Source organism: Ambystoma mexicanum, chromosome 6q (genome assembly GCF_040938575.1).
Source record: "Ambystoma mexicanum isolate Mex_15411 chromosome 6q, UKY_AmexF1_1, whole genome shotgun sequence".
Taxonomy (NCBI): Eukaryota; Metazoa; Chordata; class Amphibia; order Caudata; family Ambystomatidae; genus Ambystoma; species Ambystoma mexicanum.
In genome coordinates this window covers 97,960,175-97,987,055 of record NC_090937.1, presented here as the reverse complement: position 1 = coordinate 97,987,055, position 26,881 = coordinate 97,960,175, and the positions used below count along the sequence as shown (strand labels likewise).

At 41.5% G+C, this 26,881-nt stretch overlaps 1 protein-coding gene across 2 annotated transcripts in view; it reads left to right on the top strand.

The window, feature by feature from the left end:
• RAP1GDS1 (Rap1 GTPase-GDP dissociation stimulator 1) overlaps positions 1-26,881 on the top strand; it is a 909,412-nt gene that overhangs the window by 287,778 nt on the left and 594,753 nt on the right. The window lies entirely within an intron of this gene.

The window sequence follows — 26,881 nt, the reverse complement described above, 5'->3', positions numbered from 1 at the left end:
AATGCAGTGGTCTGTAGATTGGTTACAGTGCATTTCCTCCATGGGTACTTGTAATATCGACCTTCTATTTTAGCATGCATGTTTTTTAAGAGAACCGGCTTTTCTCTGAAGTCAGACTTGCACGGATTTCAAGGCCCATCCCTTTCCCTGTACCTAGAACTATGGTTTTGCATTATGAAGCAAGTGCTGGGTATTTAAACAAAACAATATAAACGTTGTCTGCATTTTTACAACTGTATTTTGGACGTATTCATAGTGAGTTGATGTTTAATTGCTTTAACTTTGCTTCCCTGTATTATAGACGCTGAGTGAGGTGATTTCTTTTTTTTTAATGTAACACTCTAATTGTAAAGCCTAGGATCAAAAGTAATATTGATGGATCCGAAACATTGTAGGAGGTTTTTTATAGTTCGTCCTACTTGAATGGAACCGAGCACTGCCCAAAATAGGGAAGAGGTACTAAGTGTACTTGTCAAGGGTTGTGGGAGGTGTCGAGGAAATGCTTAAATCAGTGTTCAATTTTTGTACTACAAGAATCCTTCCCTGATGCAACGTATGCGTAGCTTGATGTACCCAATTTATATCCTACCTTAGTCTTTTGTCCTTTTTTTTTGTTTAACCCAAAGAAGCTATTGCTTCCAGTACGATCATCAGTTTTATAAAAGGAGTATAAAACTAATGTCAATGAATTCTAATATAGTAAGGAATGTCCTTGCAGATTAATGTAGATCATCAAAGAATTTGGGTGACCCCCACACCTCTCTGGATCCAACAACCTCAGGCCCATCCTGTTAATGTATAGTAACTACATCGTCCGTTATGAAAACTGAGAGGAAACAAAAAAGAGCCATCCCAGACTTTGTGAAAAAGAAGAAAAGGGGAATGCCAAGTGGGTTCAGACTAGGTTTTTGTCAAAGATTCTAGAGTCTGCATTGTGATTTTCTTGAGTTGACTGCCCGAATTTCTGTACGTTTCTATCCTTCATGGGACATGCTCATGGTGGCTGTCTGCATGAGAATGATGAACGACTGGCGCTCAAGCTCTCTGTAGCTGGATTGCTGGGTAGTCGGAGGCTCACATTTGAAAATCCCCAGGCTCTTTTGGCACGAAGACGTCTCAAAATCGCTAACCTCAGTCACAGGCCTCTGCATGCCCAGATGAAGTCTGTCTGGATTTGCCAATGTTAAAAACACTTTTGAATGTACTGAACTTTTTCTGTACTTTCTTAATTTTGGTTAATAATAAAATTTGCTTTGTTTATTTCAGCCAAGTTATCCTTAATTTGTACACTCTGTTGTCTAACCTGTTTTTCAATGGCGACTTGAATGAATTACTGAAACACTTTTGCTGTTGACCAGACCATTGATTGCAACAATACTTCATTCAATTTAAAAACAGTAAAAATACGACACATTTAAAAAACGTGTTAAATGAAAGACTGAGCAGAGAAACCTATATTTGAATGTCAGAGTGCATTGAATAGTAACCCAGTTGAGTAGTATTTATTTTTATATATTTTTTACATGTATAGAGGCGCTATTGCATGAAAGTGTTCGTAGGTAAGATTATGATTACATAGAAAACATGAGGTACTCAGTTGCATTTGGGTGCTGGGTTACATTTGCCATTGGCATATAAGCAGAAATCAAAAACAAGTGGGTCAAACAAACAGCCTGGTTTTGATGGCTTTTCAGAAAGCTAGGTGAGAGTCAATCCCCCTAAGGTGCGTAGGTGAGGCGTTAGAGAGTGAGGCTGCTATAGCTGGGAAGCTGGTGACACAAATGGTGAAAGAGCGCTGTATAAATAACTAAATACAATACAATCCGCCATCCACGGGCCACCCACAATTTACATTGTCCTGACCTCTCTAGATTAATGACATTTGGAACGGCCACCTCTGCTAACTCAACCATTTTCAGACATGGCCTGTTCTTGTATGCACAATTATGAATATTCAGAAATCTATAAATTACCCACTAGTCTTCAAGGTAAGCAGTGTACATGTCTGCTTATGCAAATAATCCAAACCGAATGACAGATCTGCAGGTGTCTTCCCTTTTTTGCCAAATTAAACAATGATGCCTGGAAGGCTATGAAGTAATCTTAACCACTAGCAATTGCTCTGGGCAAACCCAAACATCCCTTCTACATGAGACTGCAGGCAACCACCGACATGTTTCAGACTCATTGGCCATCATCCGTGATGTGCAGCATGGACCTCTATGCACAACCGGCACAGGGCCCACATGTGGACAAATCCGTCCCACTCTTGTGGCAAATGCAAAACTGAAGTTTGATGGCTGGAAGGTTATGGGGCCGAAACATGCCTGAGGTTGCTTGTAGTCTCGTGAAGGAGGCATGTGATCTAGCAGTTAGGGCTGGAATACCCCATTTTGGATCAGACCAAGCCTGATTTGCATACAGTCCTTCCCCTTCATTTGGACAGTTGCTCAGAGCTTTGTTGGTGTTTGATTCATTGACAATCCTCTAGCCATCACTCTTTTGTGTTGCCTTCCCCTGTTGGCTGCCAGCACTCCTGTATTGCTGTATTCAGATAGGGGTTTCAGCAGCGGATGACACACAGAAGACCCCTACTACTGTGTTAACTGATGTGAATAAGCTCTTTCAGATAAAATAGTATTTTCATATGTGGTAATTAGGCGGCACAAAGAAATTGTCTCCCAACAAAAATGCCAGTGTTTTTAAAATTCAAATCTATTTCTTCTTGTCTAACAATACTCTAATGGACATGGGACTGCATGTTTCTCTGAAATCTTTTTACTCCTGACTTCCAAAAGTAGGAAATAAAATACTCCGACTCAGAATCCTATCTGGAACCTTGCTTTCCACTATCAACCTAATGTTGGGAGTTGCCTGCAGACCACTGGAACATCTTATTATCACCACAAATGTCACCAACCAAAACAAGTTTGACCTAACTTGTATGTCCCACTTTGGACTAGATCCTCAGATCAGACTGTGAGTGACAAGAACTTCTCACCTCCTATAGTGTTACTTTCAATGCTGCCTCCCAAAACGTTTACACTCCTGGGCAAACCCATCACCTATTAAGGAAGCTTGCCTCTTAATGTGTCATCTTAGACATTACTTCACTCTCAACCATCCACTCACGATTTGTATACTCTGTGGATCCCTTGGAACTGTAATGAGCATGGTCGCTAACTACACACACTCAGGCAGCTGGAAATGCACCTAGATGTGGGCCCAAATCATCTAGAAAACCATGAAGCGGTCTACCCTACCTACCCAACATGGCCACTGCAACCGGATCCAAGATTTCTCTTGGCTATCCCCAGTGATGTCCTTTGGTATGCCAAATCATCTACACTTCCATGACCCAATGCCTGTTAACCAGTACAATTCCCTAATTGGGTCTCAAAACTGGGGTTCTAATGTCCATTTCACCCTTACCCAGACTTATGTTATCACCTGCCTCTGAACCAGTACCACCCTTTGCTGCAGGTTGCGGTTAATGCAGCCTGAAAGCCCTGTTGATAATCTAATTGGGATCTCTCACTGTCATACTCTTGCTACCTCACCTGATCTCTGGCTCTGAAGTCATTCATTTTCCACCAGTTGAGATGCCCAATAATACTTAAAAACGCCTGGAAGTTGCAGGGCCCACCCTTTAAGCAACCTATACAAAAAAATAGAAATTCCATGCCGGAGTAACCTACAGATTGCTCACTTAATATTTAAATGAATTCTGATGCTGCCACAATATATGGGATATTCTGGCGAACATAAAGTAAAGAAAGTATTGAAAGGCCACCATTTTAAACCTCGTCACTTTAGCCAGCAGAGTTAGTGACAGACCAATGCTCCACATCAATGGGAAATATCCTTATGGATGGCTCTAGATAAAGCCTGAAGAACGCCTCTGTTGACCTGCCCAACTATATTGTAAAGTGTTTCATTCCCCTTGGAGCTGGCTTCCAATAGGAAGTACCTTCCCTGCACTAGGAAAAAGACACACTAGCCAATTTATTTAGTGATCAATATGCAGAGTGGATTTTATTATAATATACATTGTCCCAAGGCAATCCAATGGGGTTATGTTAAACCACAGCACACATTGGCGTAAAGGGGAGATTGTTTCCTTCTCTCGCCCTTAGCCACTCTACTGAAACTAAGCCCACCCTGATACAACAAGCCAAAAGCTCAGTGTTCAGGGAAAGTAGCAGATGGGACCAGGAACACCCAGAAACCGTGTTCATGGGTAAGCAAACTGTCTGGATTATGCCTTGTGAGGAACTGTCAGCAAAACACATGTGGAGCAGGCTACTCCTCCCTTGTTACACCATCAATTCAGGGCTGTGCGGACTGATGCATACAACATTATAACTGCATCACACCTAAGCCAAATAATCTAAAAATACCTTTATTACAACTTTCAATACTGAATAAACCAACACATACACATACTAATAAACATCACAACATTTGTGTAAGTAGCAAAAGTGCAACACATTGTGCAAAAAGGGGTTAGTATAAAGTGCCAATGAAGTACAACGAGCTATTTTTTCATAGTTTGGACTAATAATCCATGTACAATCGTAGAGCTATGGCAGACCCTTAATTTCGTCATGAGCCAAGCAAAACATCCTTAATGATGCGATTCAAAATGTTTCCAGGTCAACAAATCAACATTTGTAAAGCAGCAGGCTGCCTGTTATTTCATCTCACAACTCTGAAGTTTTTGAAATGGGATGTGGACCAGTTAATGCCACTCATTAAAGTTCGATACACTGTGTTTCAGCCCTTCACAAGAATACAGCCACCCACCAACGCTCCTCAGTTTATTAACCCTTTTTCATCAGGACGAGATATATATTTACATAGCGGGTTTGATCTGTTGACGACCCCTGACCGGTTCATACATTCCTCAATGTGAGAAACCACAAACAATATTTTAGGCTGAGGGCACCTTACATAAATGTAGGTATTATTCAAGCCTAATCACACGTCCCTACTAACCTTATTTAGTAATTCAAGGTGTTCGGGCAAGCAATCTTGTCTTTCCTTGTTGATCTAAAAAAACGGCTTTGCTGTTCAAAAGTAGAACTGCTTCATTTATTATGAAACCTGCAAAGGAACAATAAATACTATATATTTCAACTGGTCTGCTAGTTGTGACTGCATTGTGTTATTGCAATTAATCAAGCACAGCGATCTAGTAACCTCCGTTTCATTTTGTGCTGGGTCTTGGCGGATGGGAAATGAAGATGCTTGAAAAACATATTGGTTATGATCTGTGAAAAATGAATGACAGAACAAATCACCACTGCTGATTGCAATTTGCTAGATATCTTCATTATATCCTGCCCACATCTATTGATGGCATTATCCTTTGTAAAAATAATTTCAGTCTACTTGCAACACCTAATGCCGAAAGTCGGCTAGTTTCCCTTTTACCTTTGAGCCTACACACGTAGATTTGCAGCTGGAAAAGGTATGTGAAAGAATGCTATGGTTTTTGCAAGCTTTTCTTGCTTGACGCTATATTCATAAATGTGGCAGCATGCCGTACACATCGGGTCATCTTCATAACGCCTGTGAGCTTCAGAACGCCAGCGCTGTAATAGGTACTGTTTCCTTGGTTAGTGCCCAGCGCGACTTTGACGTGCAGTGCGTCTACTTCAGATGGTAGCCGAGTCTAGATGTTGCCGCATTCGGCCATCTTGGAAAGGTCTAGTACCTGCGCACCGCTACTATCTATTTTGTATGTGGGGCACCTACCTAATTACTATCCGTTGGTAATTCAGTGATATTTAATGGAAAGACTTCACTTCTGTTCAGCTGAGACATACAAGTTGGCTAATGTGTCGCGAGAGGAGTCTTTTAATGATGTGTTTACAACACTTGCTTGTCATGGGCGTAAACATTATTATTGTTATGATTTAAAAGGTACAGTACGGCGCAACACAGCAGTGCAAGGAATGCCTGTAACTGCAATCAAGCGAGCTGATGGAATATAGTGCATATGTCTCATTGTGGCAAATTGATGTAACTGACAAAAAAAACAGGGGCTATTGAGTGGATAGTTACAACAGGGAGCTGGCCAACACTTCCTACATTTTATTTATTTCTGTCACTACTAAAACAGACGATTAAAGAAATAATGCCCACTCATTGCTTGTGTTTAGGTCATGAGAACCGTGGTCTGTTAAGCATTGAACTTTATGATGTACATTGGGAATTTTAAAGAATTTACCACTTTCAAAACATCATGGGCTATTTATGGTATTAAATGTCTTGATCTATATCGGGAAAACAAAAATCGAAGCCATGCAAATGATATACAAACCTTGGTCCTGCATTAAGTACTGCGTGGCAGATAAACCCTTAGTTGAACATTTCACAGGTAAAAATCATAAGCCTACTGGTTTACTGTGGGTCATCATCCAAACAGTGAAATCCCACACAAGAGGTGGAGATCGAGATAAACCCCTTAGACAATCAGAACAAAAGTGGATACAGAGGTTAAATACTGTCATGCCCTAAACACAAGCATTGAGTAGGCATTGTTTTTTTTAATCTGCTGTTTTAGTAGTGACAGAACTAAATAGAATGTAGAAAGTGTTGGCCACCTTCCCATTGTAACTATCCAGTGAAGATGATTAATTGTGCTCTAAAGCATTTGCCACTCGATAGCCCCTATTTCTTTTGTCTGTAACATCAGTTTGCCACAATGATACATATGCACTGTATTCCATCAGTGCTCTTGATTGCAGTTACAGGCGTTCCTCACGTGGTTGTGTTGTGCCGTACCTCTTACATCATAACCATAATGTTGACGCTCCCTGACAAGTGAATATTGAAAATGCATAGTTAAGACTCCTCTCACAGTACATTGGTCAACTCAAGTATGTCTCAGCTGAATAGAAGTGAAGTTTTTCCATTGAAGTCCACCCTCCTTCCTATTGGAATGGGCTGACCTGACATCTTCTCTCCTCTACTGCTCTTCCCAATCCTCCTTTTGGGGGATCTTCACATGAAACTAGACTCTCCTGAACCTTCAGAACCTTTCCATAACCTATGTGACCCCCTTTTTCTTTCCATTCTACCTTCTGATCTAACACACACTGCTGGCCACACCTTGGATGCTCTCATCACCACAGACATCCCACTCTCTTCCTCTCACTACTTCACTCTCATGGACTGATCATTATTTTCTCTCTTCTCTTTTGGCAATAGCACACCCTACACCACCTCCTGCCTTCAAGGTCATCTGACCTGTGAAAAGAGTGTCAGCGACTGCCTTTGCCTCCACCTACTCTTCTCCTTCTACTTCTGCGGCTGACTCCCACCCTGACACAGCTCTCCAACTTCCATTGTTTCACTCTCCAACATTCTTGACGTTCGTGTCCGACTGAAGTCTGTGAAAAAAAGTGCAATTCTTGGTATGACTCTGATCTGGCTGCCCTTAAATGCAAGTGCAGAGCAGCGTAAGGAAAATGGGGGTCTTCAGTACCCTCTGACAAACTGGCCTGCTGCCTTCTTCAAAGTCCATATAGACTCTGCATCCGCTCCAAGAAAAAAGTCTACAGTAAAGCCCACATCTCTGCGGCATCTAACACGGCTGAACTCTTCAAAGCCTGTAAGGAATTGGCCATGCTACTGCAGCTGCATCCTCTACTACACCTACGCAGGTCCTGGCCGCACACTTCACCACCAAAACATATGACATCCTATTCTCTCTTCTGCCCCCCCCGCTCCCCGCACCATCATCTCTTGGGCCCCCCTCGGCTGCCCCACACCTCCCCCTCTTCTCTCTTCCCTCTCCGGATGAGCTCTCTAGACAAGGCTGGTCTATGAAAGCCTCCTTCAAGCAGGTGGACCCCTGCCCCTCCAACACCATCAAGGACAATATTGACACTCTTGCTCCAGCCTTGGCCAACCTCTGCAACCTTTCTTTCACCACTGGAGTTGTCCCTCTCCTCTCAAGCACTCTTGTTCACCCTCTGCTCAAAAATCTCTCCACCGATCCGTCCATTCCGGCAAACTATCGCCCTATCTCCATCACCCCTTTCCTGGGAAAACTCCTGGAGAAGCTGGCTATCGCGCAACTTACCCTCCATACTGAAGCTGTTAGTTGTCTCCATGACCATCAGACTGGCTTTCGAGCATTCAGAGGCACACAAACTGCTCTTTTGAACACCTGTGAAGTCCTGCTGTCAAATCTTGAATCCAACTCTCCCTTTGTCCTTATTCTTCTTGACCTCTCTTCTGCTTTAGATACGTTAAACCACAACATTCTGATCACCTGTCTCTGTGATACCATGGGCATCGCAGATCAGGCCCTGGCATGACTCGCCTCCTTTCTCTCTGACCGGCCCTCCCAGTGGGAACTCAGGCCATATCTCTCCTCTACCACTCTCTACTTGTCGTGTCCCCCAGGGAACTAACCTTTCGCCCTGGTTCTTCAATATCTACATGGCCCCCTTGGCCCATGGGATCTCTACCTTTACCTCAAACTTTTCATCTTTATGCTGATGACACACAGCTCTTTCAGGCTATCCTCAGCCGCCGCCGCCGCATCCTCCTTCCTGTCTATCTGCAATTCAGGCTTGGTGTGCTGCTAACGATCTATGCCTGAATGCGAGTAAGACAGAGATCATCCTCATTGGGACCCCTGCTCCCTCTTTCCCACTTTCTCACTGGCCTGCCTCCCTTGGCCCTGCACCCTCACCTACCAATGAGTCAAAAAATCTTGGTCATTTTTGATTCCACTCTCTCCTTCTCTTCTCACATCTCAGACATCTCCAAAAAGTCCAACTACCAACTGCACCTTCTCACAGGTATTCTACCTTTTCTCACTTCCCCAGAGGCTCATCACCTCGAAAGCCCTGGTTCTCTCTAGGCTGCACTATTACACCAGCTTCTTTCTCAGTCTTCCTACTTCTACTCTCTGTCCTCTAGAACTCATCCAGAACAGAACCGCAAGACTTATCCTTGGCCTCAAGCTTTGGGACTGCATCGTGCTGGTGCTGAGATCCTTCCACTGGCTCCCTGTGGCTGCAAGGATCAAGTTCAAGACCCTTTGCATAATCCACAAGTCTTTCTGAAGCCGGGGCCCGCACTATCTACAACGCTTTCTTCCTAAATACTCTCCCTTTAGAGTACTCTGCTCATCCCCCCCTCTCCCCCACCCCAACTCTCTGCTGGGAGCCGGTTTCACAAACAGAGATTTGGGGGTAGATCCTTATCCTCTGCAGGTGCTTCCCTCTGGAACAGCCTCCCTGCCTCTCTCCGTCTTGAGCTGGAGCTCCTTAAGTTCTGGAAACTCCTCAAGACCTCTCTTTTCTCTTCCTCCTATCTCCCGCTCCCTTGCTAACCTCCTTTATTTTCTCTCCACCCTCCTTCTCCTCCCTAACTCTCTTCAGTTTTTGTTGACTGCTTCATCTCCAGATCCTACAGGTCCCAGGCTACCCCGCTAGTCTTTTAAACTTGCCTCTGGGGCACTGCACTTTGTTCAACATTACTGCACTTTCAGCTTAAGCTCCTTGAGCGGGGCAACCTCTCTGCACTTAACCCAGGGCCAGGCTGGACCGGACTCTTTGTCCCCCCATCTCTGCACCTCCGTCTGTATGTATGCATAACCTAAATGTTACTAGGACTAATTCATTTGTCTGTCCTGTCCCTCCCCATCGCTTTTCCTCCCTCCTCCCCCGAGCTTGATCTCAACTGTATGTACTTGCACTAGTAGAAATGTCGTTGTGCCTAGTATGCTAGTTTTTATGTTATAGATCATTCAGAATCTTCAACGCCTAAGAATGATTACCGTTTTCCCTTGTTACCTTCCTGCCTTGAAGCGCTTTGAAGCACTTCACCTGTGTATAAGCGCTATATAAATAAATAAATATAACTGAATTACCAACAGATAGTAATTTTGTAATCTTTCCAAGATGGCCGACAGCAGCCACATCTACATTCACCTACTAGTCAGTCAAAAAACATGTATTTGGTGTTGCGCCTTCAAGTTGAAACATATATTATAAACATAGAATAAAAACATAATTAATACAAAAAGTACAAACAATTTACATTTAGAAACCAAGAGGCGAGCACTGCTCGCAGCCTCATTAAAACAATTGCCAAATCTATAGGCGTTAGTCATGTGGCTACTTCCTTAATATACAGTAATGACACAGAGGAGAGCCCTGCTCGCAACCTCGAGGGCAGTTAATATGACCATAGCACTTAGTTAAAGCTTGGTTTCAGTGACTTCTTCCTTAGGAGCCAAGTCCTATGGCTATAACGGGCAGACCCGAACACCACGAATGGATCTGTGCTCTGCCTCAAAAACATAATTGCTTCTTCTGTGTCCCTAATCCCAGCCGCCCTCAGTGGTGGTCTCCGATTCCGTTACCATCTGAAGTAGACACACAGTACATCATAAACCCACGGGGCGCTAACCAAGGAACCAGTGCCTCTTAAGCTCATGGGCGTTATGAGGATGTACCGGAGGATGACCCGGTGATTGCGGCTGCCCACCGCGTTTATTAATATAGCGTTGGGCAGTACAAGCTTGCGCAATCGTAGCATTCTGTCACAAACTATCTAGCTGCACGTGTGCGGGCTCATCAGCAAAAGGGAAAATCTAGCCGAATTTCGGCGCTAGGTGTTGAAAGTTGACTGAAATTATTTTTACAAAAGATAATTCCATCAATAGATGTTGACTAGATATAATAAAGGTATGTAGCAGATTGCAATCGGTAGTTATTTGCTCTGTCACTCGTTTTTCACAGATCAGAGTCAATATATTGTTAAGGATCTTCAATTCCCATCTGCCTAGAACAGCACAAAATGAAGCAGAGGTTAGCAGAAAGTTGTGCTTGATAAATTGTTATAACACAATACTGTCACAACTAGCAGAGCAGTTGAAATATATTGTATTCATTCTTCGTTTGCAGGTTTCATAATAAATGAAGCAGTTCTACTTTTGAGCAGCAAAGTCATTTTTTATATTAACAAGGAAAGAAAATGTTGCTTGTCCGAACACCTTGAAATGCCAGGTAAGGTAAGTAGTGACGTGCGATTAGGCTAGAATAATATTTTCATTTATGTATGGTGCCCTACGTCTGAAATATTATTTGGTGTGTCTCGCATTTAGGTGTTTATGAATCTGTCGGGGGTAGTCACTGGATCAGATCGGCTGTGTAAATGTATCTCGTCTTGAAGAAGGCCTGTTAATAAACTCTCAGAGGAACATTGGTGGATGGCCGAATCCTTGTGAGGGGCTGAAACAGTGTGTTGACCTGTAATGAATGGCATTGTCTGGTCCACATGCCATTTCTAAAACTTGAGTTGTGAGATGAAATAATTTTGCAGCCCATTGTTTTCCAAGTATTGTTGATTTGTTGACCTAAACATTTTTTGAAACTCATCATTAAGCATTTTTGGCTTGGCTCTTGATGAAATAAAGGGCCTACCATATCTCTAAGATTGTATACTGAGCAATATTCAGATTTATGGAAAAGTAGTTCTTTGCACTTCATTGGCACTTTATACTAACCCCATTTTGCACATTTAACTTTTGCTATTTGCATACATTTTGTGATGTGTATTCGTATGTGTTGGTTGTATTAATTGTTGAAAATTGTTATAAAGGTGGTGTTAGATTATTTGGCTTAGGTGTGATGCAGTTATAATTGTTCATGCATCAGTCCACAAGTCCCTGAGTTGATGGTGAAATAAGGGATGAGTAGCCTGCTCCATGTGTGTTTTGCTGATGTTTGTTCTCCCCATCGAAGTGTAGCAGCCCTAGTATATATAAAATCTGGATAGGATCCATGTTGTGAGAACCCTTGTGGGTAACTGTTTCACAACTCCCCTCTCCATCCTGATATCCAACCTATTGACGTTTCATGCCGTATACATGATCCCCTGTACTTGATCCCTTGGATTCTTGAATGTGGAAAATTCATTAAACCTTAGTCTCGCCCCTATGTAGTGCACTCATTATTAAACCATCCCAAGAGAACCATACAGTCATCCCAGACTATACCTAAAACGCCTCATTAAGGTGAGGGGATTTGGTCAAGGAGCATAGGACCCCTATTCTGTGCTGCATATTTTTGTATTGTGTTTTAGGGGGGTTCCTTTCTTCCCCTTCATCCGCCTTGAGCATCAGCCTGCTGTGGCTATATCAAAGAAAGAATTCAATCTATAGAAAATATTTTTGTAAGATGAATGGAGGTCAGATTGCAAAGAGGATGGTTCTCCTTTGTAGATTGTTTACAGATGGGTGGTGCATGTAAGAGATTGCTTGCGTATAGCTCTTGGTGTTAATATTCAATAAACATTCCAAAAATTTAATTTCTCAAATTTAGCAATCCTATTAATTTTTCATAATAGAAAGTTAGCGTTATTTCCTTTAATTTATTTGTTTTGCTTTAATTACATACCTTTTACAATTCAAATTCAGCTCAGCATAGCATAGCACACAATAAACAAGTTAAAACACATTGAAGAATAAAAAAAAGAAGTACCATAAAGATAAAAAGGACAGAAAAAAGCACCTTATAATATTCCTATATACCGAAAAAAGGAAGACACCCATCTCACTAATCCAATCACAAACTTACAATCTAAAACTCAACATGAAACATTCTTCCTTCCTATGTTATCAACCTATAAAAATGTCCATGTCTTGACAAATGATGCCACTGCCAGATTCACTGACCTGGACTGGGGATTTAGGAGTTTCTTCCACACTTCCTCCAAGTCTTAAACCCTACTCCCTCTTTCATTCCCAAAATATGCATGTCTTTCCAGGTCAAGGGAAGAGCACTTGAACAGATGCCTTAAAGAATCTACTGACCCTTTGCCCTGCAGAGCCTACATGTCCGATCTAAAGATTCCATTAACCCCCTCCTTATTTGTACATCTTTCATCGGTAGCAAGTTCCACCTTCGCCTCATCAGATTTCGGTAGGTGTTATTCGGGAAGAGTTTTAGATATGATACTACCATGCTCCTTAGTTTGTGTTCATGCGAGAGGTGGCTCATGGAAGAGTACCCATGAAATTGGTCCACTGTATTTAGCCAATCCTGGTTGTATAGGGCTTTTTTTTTTTTTTGTAACCTTTTCGGGCTTAGATCCTTAGAATTGGAAGACAATATCTTATAAAGACCGACCCTGCCACTGAACTCGCACCCTTAATGAGAGAAGGCGCAGCTCGTATCGAATGGCTGCTACCGGAAGCTCACTTGGGACCCCAGTACTCTTCTCCATATTTTCCATTCAACCTCATCCAGCCAATTGTAATTCTTACTGGGCCACAGTTCCAGGCCTTATACTAGCCCTGGGACTACCTTTTCTTCATTGAATTGAATTCCGGCCTTTACCGAGAATCTTCCATACATTCGGTCAACCTGGACCAGCTGATTCAACAAATTCAAAACTTTCATGTTCAGCAGGCCGTGTACCTCTTTCAGGAGTGCTTTTGAAGAAAAGTGTAAGTTGAGAAATGTTGTTATTTGCGACCTCCCCTACCACCTGATCCTCGAACCTCGATATCATGAGACTGCTTTTCCTTCCCCTTGATAGCTCCAGGATTTTGGTCTTCGCTGGATTCATTGTTAAGCCATTCTGTTTCGTGTACTCCTCATCCCTATCCTAAAGCCATCGAAAAGCAGGAAATATTCTGCATATGCCACCCAAGAGAGCCTTACCCCTCCCAAACGTGGAAGGCTCATGGGCGCCGCTACTAGTGTTCCCCTGTGTCTGATACATGCAAGTTGAAGATACAGGGAGTCAGGGCGGAGTGCGAGGAGTGTTCCTTGTGTTCTGAACTCTACGTTTTGCCCATGCTGAATCTGCTGCAGAAGTGTTTTCTCACTGTTTACTTCCAAGGAGGAGGAGCAAATAACACAAAGCCTCACTCCTGGACGCATAACGTCGCAGAATGCGAGGAGTGTTCCTTGTTTTCTGAACTCTGTTTTGTCCGTGCTGAACCTGCTGCAGAAGTGTTTTCTCACTGTTTACTTCCATGGAGGAGAGCAAATAACACAAAACCTCACTCCTGGACACAGAGACTCCCGGAGTGCGAGGAGTGTTCCTTGTGTGCCCTTGAGTTACCAAGGGCACACGGGGGCTCCTCTGAACAACCCTGGGCTCCTTCCAGTTGCCACGAATCATGGTTGGCTGTCTATGCATCCACAGATGTGATTAGAACTTCGTCGCTGCAACTCTGTACTGCCACAGTTGACTTTAAGGGAACGACATAGAACGAGCAGAAAATGAATAAGTAAGCGAGATGAATGAAACCAACTGTGCGCATGTTTCAGATAAAGTCGCTGCTTTCTAATTCACAGCACCCTGGAAAATCCTTGCCCAAATGTGCTCTGTATCCAAAATGTACTTCTTCCTGCCCTCCCGCGATTCAAATGTCGAGCGCTCATAGAACTGTGCATGGCTGCGAGGTTTCTGCGATTACACAAAAAAAATGACCTGAACCTTCTAACCGCAAACGCAGCAATCGCTTCGGGAAACTGTTTGAATAATGAAAAAGCTGCAGCGGTGGTGGGTGAGTCTGAAGTTCATGGGGAATGTTTGTGTAGATCTCCATACCAATGAAAATGTGCCTCAAGACATGACGACTAAAGCGGCTGAAGTTGTTACAAATGACAGTGGAATGACAATGCTCTCTTTAAGTCAGCCCATAGATCCAATGCATGGGCAAGTATTTGAAATGCAAGTTAGCACAGCACATAGCGCACATTGTGATTCATCGAATATTGCGGGCATGTTTACTGAATCTAGTGAAGTTACCAAAGCTATTGAAGTTATTGAATTCACTGTATCTACACCGCTAACTAATGGAACCAGGAAACAAATGCACAAAGACAATGCCTCAAAAATAAATCAAGCTCCTCCGAATCCTCTAAACTCTGATGCAAAGGTAATGAAGCCTAATTATAAGGTTTTTTTGGCCCAAACACCAGATTTAAGGAACTCGACAGACATAAAAGTACAGGCCCCGCTAGATGGGGTATTTGCAACTGTACACTTGTATGCTTCCATCGACTTTGCTGAAAGACCAGGCTAAGGAGAATAGCTGCAACCAAAAAAAAAGTGCTTTAAACAATGGCACAATTCTTTAGCTGTAGCAGATAAACTCCTTAGAGATTTGACACAGCTAAATGACAAAATCAATAACCGCATTTCGCTCGATGTCATACCAGAGACAAAGCCAGAAATTCAGACATGTGCCTTCAGTCGTTGGTTGTCAAGCAAGGTAACAAGGTTTGTCACAATACATCCAACAGCATAAAATCAGACAAACGCCCTCAAAACGAAGAAGAGTTGATTATAGCTCTTCTCTACCAATTTTGTGTTCTCAGCGCAGGATACAAACTGCCACAAAGCATGGCGTGTCCGGAGACAGCCCTTCAAAAAACTTCAGAGGTATTAAGAACAAACTGTCGCTATGCACGGAAGTTCCTGTTGATTCTTGTGAAGAGTCGTCCTCTGACTCATCATTCATTGATCGGGAATATCCTAAAATCAGGAGAACAATCCCTGCACATGGAGTCCCAAAATCAAACAAAGACATAAGAGATGACAGAAGAAATGATCAAAGAACTTAATCCCAACATATTGTCTGCATTGGCAATTGTGGTTGCTCCTTTTTAAAAAATGTACGAGCAACTCAATGACAACTTTAAGGACCAAAGTACACTGATTGCATTGATGAATTCAAAAATAGTTAATATGGAATTGGAGTTAAATGCAATGAAAATACAAGCTGCCAACGAAAATCAAAAATCTGAACTATCAGCGAGCCTCTTAAGAGACCAGTTAAAAAACAACCTATAGGATAAAGGCTTCTCGCAGAAGTTGCTAGTGAAGCTCTGATGCTACTAAAACAAGATCAACTATTAAACAGCTTAAAAACATGAAGAGGCACTAAGGGACTAATCCATCATAATGTAAATGTTCATGGTGATATTCTATGTGATTTACCAATTAACAGCGAGGATAATGGACAACCAAGTGTAAGATCAGTAAAAAAACACTTTGATCGCTGCACTTGACATTCAAGCATCTAAGGTGATTGATGGTGGTAATTCCACAAAGTTGGTGAATATTAGTGAGAAGGTCTTGAGGCCTTCAAGCCAAATAACAAGCAATATATTGGAGGCCAATGAACCATCTACCAGACCTTCAACATCTGCAAATGCAGACGGGTTAATGGGCAACTTGCCAAATATTGAAAGGGAAGTGTTGGATATCGACAACACTTCTCAAGAAACCTATGCTATCTTTGGACAGAGTCTTGCCCCAGCAAAACGAGAGGACACATTTTACCACAAGGAAAGAAATCTAAAAATCAATCAAAAGGCAAGTGCCAAAATGCCAATAACTCACGCAAATTTCTTCGAAACATAAAGTCTTTGAATGTTACAATCCAAACATCTACGCAGAAGACATCTTTGCCTATTATATACACTGTGCCCTTAATTCCATCAAAACAGCAGGAGGTAAAAAAAAGGAGAGTAGTATAGACGATCAGAAATCAAAAGCTGAGGAATGCATGACGGAGTTGTTAAACTTGTCCACATATGACACAGAAGAAGGGGAAGAGTAGGAAGGTGCTCAGGACAGGATCATTTGCATTGACTCACTCTGAACCCGAACAGGACGAATCGTTTAATGATTCCATGCCGGAGTACAATGAAGATCCTACAAAGAGTATGTAAAATCATCTCAACACCGGCTTCAAATCCAAGCTGATGTTGACCAGCATAGTCGCAGTGTGGACATATCTCGCTTTCAAACTATTGCTGCAAAGAGGGCAATAATAGAGGCGCAAAGTCTAATGAAAGATCTTTTACCGAAGCAAGGTCGACTTCTGCATCACAAAGGACATGAAAATGAATTAGATTAACAATAAACTACTGAGATGCAAGGTAAAAAAAGCTTGCATCAAAATGGTGCGTGGAAATCTGAGATTAAAAATAATATCTGTGTCGCATGGAGTGATGACAAAAAATGAAAATCACAGCACTCATTGTCCACAAACACAAGAAAAAAACAAACTTTTCTCAAACTATTGCATGCTGCTAGAACGCATAGTACCAGCCAAAGATGATCTTATCTTGAACAGAAAAAATGTGTTGCAACTATTACACCATGTACAATCCTGAGAAAGATTGTATCGGATCACATCAAAACAGTTTAATTTATCAATGAAGCAATGCATGATCGTTTCCTACTGCATATTCAATCAAAAACGATATGCAACATGCTACTCAGTGCGGTGTGCATTGTCAATCCATTGGGATTTGACATATTGGAGGTCAATTCAGATGATAAAGTGTCCGAAACTCAGAATATTCCAAGCCGCAGTGATAATCAAGAGCATTACATCAAATCCAAAATGGGACACTCTTCAAAGGAATGTGTCTCCGTAAGCAAAGCAGGAGAAGCGAATAAACACAAACAAGGTGAATTGAATATGGATGAAAAGGAGCACAACTTGAACTGGATCGCAGGTGTGCTGGGTGGACGTAATCACAACTAATGCTGATCGGAATAAACAAAAACCTCATTCTAGATGGGCATGTGGAACACCAGGGGATTTGCTAATCTGTTTAATAACACATCCCACAAATTGAGATCTCTGGATATATTATGTTTGCAAGAAACTTGGCTCTCCATGGCGCCGATAGTAGATGGATACGAGATGACCGTAAATCCTGCAATAAAAAGAAAAAAGGGTTGTCCAATGGCTTGATTGATCCCTCTAATTAAAAAAACGAGTGGATGCCATGGAATCGGTACACATAACCAATGGCCCTATTTATAACTAACCATAATTGAACTATTGGATCAACTGAGGGATCTTGGACAAAATGTTTATCTTAAATGTGTACTGGCAGCACCAGGCAGCCGGCTCCATCTAGTTTGTTGATGAGATATTTTAGAGAATTGATATCATGTCCATGGAGTTGCGCCCAAACATTATACTTTGCGGTGATCTCAATATTGAGTGCGATAAGCTGGAGGCTGTCGAAAGGCATGAAACAGAAAAGACCAAACGTAACAATCAAGTGGTGTCCCAATTGATAGAAGAAATGGAGGCTAGGTATTTGTCTCTATTGAATGGAAACACTGTGGTTGACATCCCTCCACGGGCAACCCTGAGAAGAAATATCCAAATATCTGCCCTGGACTACTTTTATGTCTCAGAGGAAATTGCCCAGAAAAGGAGTATGTTGCGTGTGATTAATATGAATCGTACTAATCACAATCTCGTGAAAATAACACTTCTTGGAGCAACAAAGAAGTGTCCAGCTACATGGAATCCATATTTAATTGTAGATCCCAGCAGAAACAGATTGAGGATGGATGCTAATAAGGTAAATATTTCTTTTTGCAGATCTCTCCTGATGTTAAACAAGAAGAGTTGTGAACAAATTTAATATTGTGCTCTACTGGAACAATATACAGAGAGCTCCCAAGGCTCACTCAACATGATGTTCAAAAGGGTCCTGTTCATGATATTGAAATTTTAATAAAGAAGTGAGAACTTCGGAAAACATCAATCATGAAGTCAAACAATGAGAAATGTTTCATCGAGAAAAAAACTGAAGTAAAAAAAAAAATTGATTAACTTCCCATAGATGTGTAATGGAACAGTGGGACGCAGAAACCATGATGAGCATCCTTTCACATAAAAACTCAAGTGACGTCTGGAAAACCCTTAATGATTTAGATGCCCCTCATCAAGCCAGCTTGAGTAATATGGTTTAGAGGCACAGTGGATTACTCACTATAATGAGCTGTTCATGAAGAAAGGGGCCATAGAAGAACCATGGCTCCCTGAGCTAAATCGATGGGACATTGATTTGACATGAACAAAAAAGACATTTTGAAGAATATCACTCAAACTAGCTCTTCTAGGGCCCCTGGCCCTGACAGCCTAACTAACAAAATGCTAAAAGAAAATCCTAATGAGTGGGCTAAATTTTGCACTCCATTGTTTGGAACAATATTGAAGGAATGTGCAATACAGGTATCGTGGAAGAGCGCAATTGTAGTACCTATATTTAAAAAAAGGTATAAGATCAGATCAAAAAAATGACTGACCAATTGCACTCCTCAATGTCGAAGGAAAGATCTTTGCCACTCCACTGCAACATCATCTAGCAGCTTGGATCAAAACGACCTTTACCTACGCTGCAAGGCAAACTGGATTCGTCAAGGGCATGGGGTATGGGCTAAAATCTCCTGTTGCTCAATTTACTGAAAATGGAGGCAATTAGGCAAGGGACGAAAATCTACCTTGCTTTTATCGATTTAGCTCACGCTTTCGCCAATGTAGAAAGAGAACTGCTATAGACTAAGTTGAAAAAATGGAATTGTCCATTAAGTCTGATCACAGCAATTAAAGATCTGCACTCAGGAACTGAAATATGAATCTGCCTTGATCGAGATGGAACCCTGTCTATCCCTATAAAGACTTATAGAGGTGGTAAACAGCGATGTCCATTGGCATCCATATTGTTCAACTTGGTCATCTCAGATATTGGGGAAAGTTTGGGAAGTGTGCCCGAGTTTCCTCAAAATTAACGGAAATCTGGGTTGGATGCTATACATAGACAATTTAGTCCTTTTGGATGTGACCCCCATTGGGCTCCAGCAGAAACTGTCTGCTCTGGAAAAGTATGTTGATGCAAATGGCCTCAAGATAAATCCTGCCAAATCTGAAATCCTAATCCTTCAAAATCTCAGAGGAATAAAAGGAAGGCCCAAAAAACTATACCAGTGGTATCTTGGTAAGGAAACTCTAAAATGTATAAATCGGGCTCAATATTTGGATATGTTAATCAATAGTAACATCAATGATGCTCCTTGGGTGCAGAAGACCAAAGCGAAATGTAAACCGCTCGCTGCACAAGGTGCCGTGATCAACCAAAATGTTGGCACATTCTCGATTAAACCAGTGGTTGACTTTTACAAACTGAAGGTCGTGCCGGCTCGGATTCATGGAGCCGAATGTGCTCTGGATTGCTCTCACTCTATATATGGGCACCTTTTGAAAATATCTGGCTGCCAAAAGTAACTCTGAGTTAGGTCTCATATCAATAAATGCGAGGGTGATTTGGAACATGCTTGGGCTTTATCGGAAAATGATTGCAGAACATAAACTGCCGCAATTTAACATACTACACATTTCAAAATGCATCAAGAATGAAACCACTCTGTGCAAATGGGCGGAACGATGAGAAATAATTTTAGATCAGATAAATACAGATAATGATGCTCTACAAGTGAACCCCAACTAAGTTAAAAAAAAATATATATATGGGATCAATAGTAGGTGGACACTGTACCATCTATGTGTGCCTCCACCCTGGATAATATTGTAATCTGCAGGGAAAATACCAATGACAACTTGATAATGAACGAATTCAAAGATCTTCTAATGAACTTAGTTCCCCTGGTATCCTAGTCTGCGTGTATTACAAAGGGAGTTTCTGTGCAGAAAGTGGGTTGGTATAATGCGGTCTGTCACAGTGCCAAAAAAGAGACTGTGGTTTGTGAACCCACAGGGCTGCGACTGAGTCCTACTACAAGCACTAAGAACAAAACATAAAGAGCTAATTGGGCAGAAAAAAAAGGGAATTTGCACGTGAACAATGGGGCAGATTATATAGCACCCTGCAGACAAGGGACCCCTGCTCTTTTTGGAAACTGCCGAGCGAGAAGAACATGACTGGGGATAGAGAGCCACCATGTAATATCGGCAAGCGTTATTGGCTTGTCCATTTTTCTAATCTCTACCAAAGGGAAATTCAATTGGCCACTAGTTCGATAGTATATAAGCCACGTACCCCAGCCACCCTTACTTTTTACTACAAGGGATGTGGAGATTGCTATTAATAATCTGAAAAACAACAAAGCAACCGGCCCTGATTTAATCCCAGTAGATCTTTTTAAGGATGAGCTTGGGATATGGGCTCCAGTTCTGTACAAATTGTTTAATGCCATTCTGAGTAGTGGTAAGATCCCAGCCTCCTGACATAGGGTTATAATAGTACTTATTTATAAGAAAGGGGGCAGAGATTCCCCAGGTAACTATTATCCCATCTTGCTCTTGCATGGAGTCAGTAAGCTTTTTGGTAAATCATTATTGAAACCATTCCAAGAGTGGGCTGACCGCGAAAATATAATAACTCATTTACGGGGGGTGGGGGGGTGGGTTCAGGTCAAATAGAGGTACGATAGATCACTGTTTTATCTTGTTTTTGATTATTGCCAAATATACTTAATTGAAAAAAGTATCTCTATGCTGTTTTTCTAGACTTAAAAAAGGCTTTCAATACCGCTTCAAGAGAGCAACTGTGAAATATTCTGCAGAGGCGAAAAGCACTGTCCGAACTGGTTGCAATTGTACGATCAGTATAGTCTGTTAACACAGCCACCATTAGAAATGGGTTAAGGGGTGAATAGACACAGGACTTCGGGGTTAATATATGAGTAAGGCAAGGCAGAACCCTGGCCCCATCCCTATTCATTAATTATATTCAAGAAATTATTGATGAGTGGGTACCAGGATAGCCCGAAGATTCACACGGATAAATATCCCACTCTTTTTTATGCGGATGACAGTGCTTTTGGCTACAACACCCCAGGGCCTGAAGTGTGCCCTGACCATCTTTGAAAATAAATGCTCTGAACTACACCTCTCACTAAATACGGCAAACTGTAAGGTGATGGTTTTTAGGCTGCAGCATGCAAAAAGGAGAACAGTAAAATTACAAGCCTGTGGTGTTAGTATAGAACAAGTTTCACATTATGACTACCTTGGAGTGCAGTTTGAGGAAACTGGTGGCTGGGAACCACAAGTTAAAAAAATCATTAGTATCCCTTAATAAATACTGTGGTGGAATTTCATCCTTCTTGATTAAACCTGGAAGGGGGGCAATTTCACCTGCCCTGGAACACTATAATAAACCCGCAATCCCAGCAGCCATGTATGGCTCGGAACTATGGGGACATACTAATTCCCGTGCCCTATGTGTTTGTGAAAACACATTTCTAAAGATATTATTACTCTTACCAGTGTCGGTACTGTTAGCCCTGGTCCACCTCGAACTAGATAATAATGGGGTCGCAGAATCGATTGTGAATAGACCAGTCATGTTCTGGGCCAGGATTTGGAATGGGGAAGGGCTGGAAGTACATAGCAAGGCATTGTCACATTTAATGAGCCGTGAAGGGGGAAAGACTAAAGTGGTTAGCGCACATGTATGACTGCCTCCTAGAATTAGGCATGCCTGAGCTATGGAGTGAACCTCAGGTGCCATTGGTATGGAATTTGACTGACCTAAGAAACAAGGTTAAAAAGCAAACATACGACAAACTTGGAGTCGATGCCTCAAAACTAAAGTTTGGCGGGGAATACCTCAATACCTCACTAGAACTGGGGTTGAAGAATTATCTTGACTCCACCCATGTGCCCTTTGAGAAATCTCTTTAAATCTGCTTTAGGCTTGGATCCCTTCCAGTGGCCTGTTTAACTAGGTGGTGGCAGGGGTCCCAATCAGAGCTGTGCTCCATGTGTGGCTCTGGATCGGAAAATGTGTTGCATTTCCTATTACTTTGTAATAAAACATTCTGAAAAATGCAGGAATTCGCCAAGCAGTGCCAGCTCTACCATTCCTAAGTGAGTGTCTCCTTCCCCATGTGCTCTCTGGCACTGCACGTTTCGTCCATAGGGCATGGCTGTTGGAGAGGCAGGATTATTAGGTATGGCCCTGTCAACATAGATCTGGGTGAGTGAGACTCGGTGGCTGCGAGCTGTGCTCTTCCCAATAGTCACTGCAGCTATATCTTGGCAGGAGCGTAGCTAAAGATTTACAAACCGCAGTAATTTTTATTGTGAAGTCCAGTTTTTATACTACCTTACAATGTCATTTCTGTTTTATATCTGCCCATTATGTTCTAAATAGTGTCACTGTATGGATTTCTTTTATCAATTGAGAATATCTTTACATTTGTGTTCTTTTTGTATGAATTGTATTTTTATAATTTAAAGGTTAAAATGCTGAATAAAAGTATGTTTCATGATGATGATATTGGGGAAAGTTTGGGAAGTGTGCCTGCGTTTCTTCAAAAAATCAACAGAAATCCGAGTTGGATGCTATACGCAGACTATATAGTCCTTTTGGATGTAACCCCCATCGAGCTCCAATGGAAACTGTCTGCTCTGGAAAAGTATGTTGATGCGATTTATCAATAAGTATGTTGATAAATCCTGCCAAATCCTAATCCTTCAAAATCTCAGAGGAAGAAAAGGAGGCCCCAAAAAAACAATACCAGTGGTATCTTGGGAAGGAAACTCTAAAATGCGTAAATCAGGCTCAATATTTGGGTATGTTAATCAATAGTAACATCAATGATGCTTCTTGGGTGCAGAAGACCAAAGCAAAATGTAAACAGGTCGCTGCCGAAGGTGCTATGATAAAAAAAAATTGGCTAATTATCGATAAAACCAGTGGTTGACTTTTACAAACTAAAGGTTGTGCCGGCTCTGATTCATGGAGCCAAATGTGTTCTGGGTTGCTCTAACTCTATATATGTGGACCTTTTGAAAATATCTTCTGGCGAAAAGTCCTGTGGCTGCCGAAAGGAACTCTGACCGCATGCATTAGATATGAGTTAGGTCTCGTATCAATAAATGCAACAGTGATTTGGAACATGCTTGGGCTTTATCTGAAAATTATTGCAGCAGATCAACCGCCACAATTTAACATACTGAACATTTCAAAATGCATCAAGAATGAAACCACTCTGTGCAAATGAGTGGAATGATGTGAAAGAATTTTACAGCAGCTAAATACAGATAATAATGCTCTACAAGTGAACCCGAACTCAGTAAAAATAAAAAAACTGTGGTATCAAGACTGGATGGACACTGCAGAACAGAGATTACAACATAGATGTATGCAAAACTCTGCTCTTGAAATCAAATCTTTCAAAAAGCTACCAAGTTACTTAGAAACATTTCCAATTAAATGTCACAGAGCAATCTATATGAAATTTCAGCTGAGCCTATTCGAAACTAAAGAGAGACCATGCGTAAGGATGAACAATTTGCCTTTAGATCTGAGGTGCAGATTTTGCAATAACGCCAAAAAAACTCTGAAGCATTTGACCATATTCTGCTCAGCATTGAAAACCTTGAGAACAAAGCACAAAGACCACTACATATTAGATTGACCATCTATGTGTGTAGAGTACTGGTGGTTGCTGTTTTCAGAAGTATACAATAAAAAATGTTTGCTCTGACGTTCTATTTGGACCAAGTGAATACATTGCTATTGAAGTAAAAAGCAAGAAGCAGAAAGACATAAATGACTGAATGATCTGATGAAATGAATGTTTGATTGGATGCAATGTGATCAATAGTATTTTTAAAAGTTTGTAATAAACTGAATAAAAAATAAAAACATTTAATAAAGATGCAGGGTACCAGGACACATCCCTGCCTCAGACCCACCTCTGTACTTATCTTGCGTGAGCAGTCGCCATACTGATTCAGACACATATATTCCTGAATTATTTTCGTGTAGGACCACGATTAACCTGCAAAGTCCTTGCAGCATTCCCCATTGTTGTAATATCTGCCACAATTTCTGACGGTAAACCGTGTTGAACGCTGCAGACAGGTCTATTGATGCCACATAGATGGTCAGATTTTTCGTCCCTAATGTCCTTTCCTGTAATTCCCTCGCTATGGCCCGCTGATATTAGTCGAATGGCCCCGACAGAAACCCGTTTGACATTGGTCCCATCTCCCTGTTGTCTACAAAATCCTCCACATGTCTTAAAAATATTTAGCTTCCGACATTCAACGGGTAGATTGTGCTCTAATTCTTTGGGTCCCATTTGTCCTCCCTCTTGTAAATTGGGACTACATACGCTCACCTCCATGTTTTGGGCAACATCCCAGTCTGCTTTATACTTTTAAAGAGAAATTACAGGACAATTGCCCAAGTATTCGGGTCATTTTTTTTAGTACCTCATTTTTTATCCTACTAGGACCTAATGCCTGAGATGATTTTACCGCCTTAAGCAGTTGGCAGATTGTACCAGGATCCAATTCCAAAGGATAACGATTCTGTTACAACCTTGTCCATTGCTTCACACTGTGGCTTTTTATTTTTCCCAGAATATAAATCCCCAAAATGCTTCACCCATCCTTCCTCTTAGACAGCATTTACCTGCCCTAACACCTGATTTATTCAGGGAGTTCATTAAGGACCAAAAATTCCTAGGATCTCTTCTTATTAATACTTTGAACATTCATTCTACATCACCCTGCAACAGCGTTTATTTATAGGCTTTGCAGAAAATCTTGCATCCTTGTTTCAGGACACGTGTTTTGTTTTCTTTCCTATTGGACTATACCTTATTAGCTCTATCTTGCTTTTCAGCTGTCTTCTCTTCAAAACCAAGATCTCATTATACTTTGTGTGTATGTATGAATTTCCCGATCAAGTTATTGCTTTTATCATCCCTCAGTATATAATGTGTACACTTTGCAACAGTTTCCAAGTATTTTTTTTACCACAAAACAGTTTCCCCTTCATAACAAGATGAATCAACCAGCATCTTTAAGTTTTGATTTAGTTTAGCAACATTCTTTTCTTATCCATTTCAATCTTGTCCCTCTCTCCCCCCGTTTGCGAGAGTTATATCCCTTACTCCACTATGTCCTGTTTCTACATAGCTTATCTTGAAACCTGCACTAATCATGCTATGGTCATTCCAATTTTTATGTGTTGCCACAAAATCTGAGCACACATAAAATAACATAGTCCACAAACGCATAATCCAAAACTGACTTACTGTCCCCCCTTTGCCAAGTGTGTTCCCTTTTGCCAGAATCGCTTTTAATTCGAACAATCCTATTCAGGTCCAATGATGTCAACATTGCTACCCATTTTAAACCAGCACGGGATTTGGAAGTTCGAAGGATTGGATACGCTATTACCAGAGCCTCTAAACAGTCTGCATTCAAATCCCACACTACAAACACCAAACCACCCTCATTTGCCTTCCGTCAAGTTGTTATACACTCATGAATTTGTTCTAAAAAAGAATCCAGATCCGCCACCCCTGATGCCCATGTATATTTAGCAATAGGACTTTCAATGCACTTTCCGCGTTGGCCACTTCTACAGCCAGTATTCCAAATTACAAGTTTGGTATTGAACTTCCGTCACCTGTACGAATTGCTACCAACAGAAGCCCCAACGCCACCCCACCCCCACCCCCGCGACCCCCGAAGGCCTCCCATTCTGGCTGCCTGGAAACATACTTAATAGCTGCAGATAGCATTAAGAAATCAGTCTCCAAGAGTTGGTTTAAAAAAAATCTTTCAAACCACTCCAGTGATGCATATTATTACATTTTAACATTATCAGACGACGCTGCCTTTTCCACCTGTCTCCCTGCAAGAATTTCTTAAACAAGCCCTAGCCTCACCATTCCCAGGGCCAATATGGCTTGATCGAAAAGTGCTAACATCAGATGCTTGTTGAAAAGGAACAACCAGAAGCAAAAGATTCTGAAGTTATAAGAGAGAAACCCCAAGTAGTGGAAAATAGGTGTATATCTTTTGCAATATATGTATCACTGGAAGGTCAATTTGCACTAACAAAGTGTTAAAAAAAAACAAAATAACACTGCCAAGGCAGACAACACTTTTTCAGGCCAACGCAAATGTACTTTGAGGTTGCTGCCTCACAGTATCTGACAAAAAGAAGATGAACATGATATATTTGGTTTTGTGAATGACGAATTAAAGTTTTGATTACTGAACTTCATACCCTCA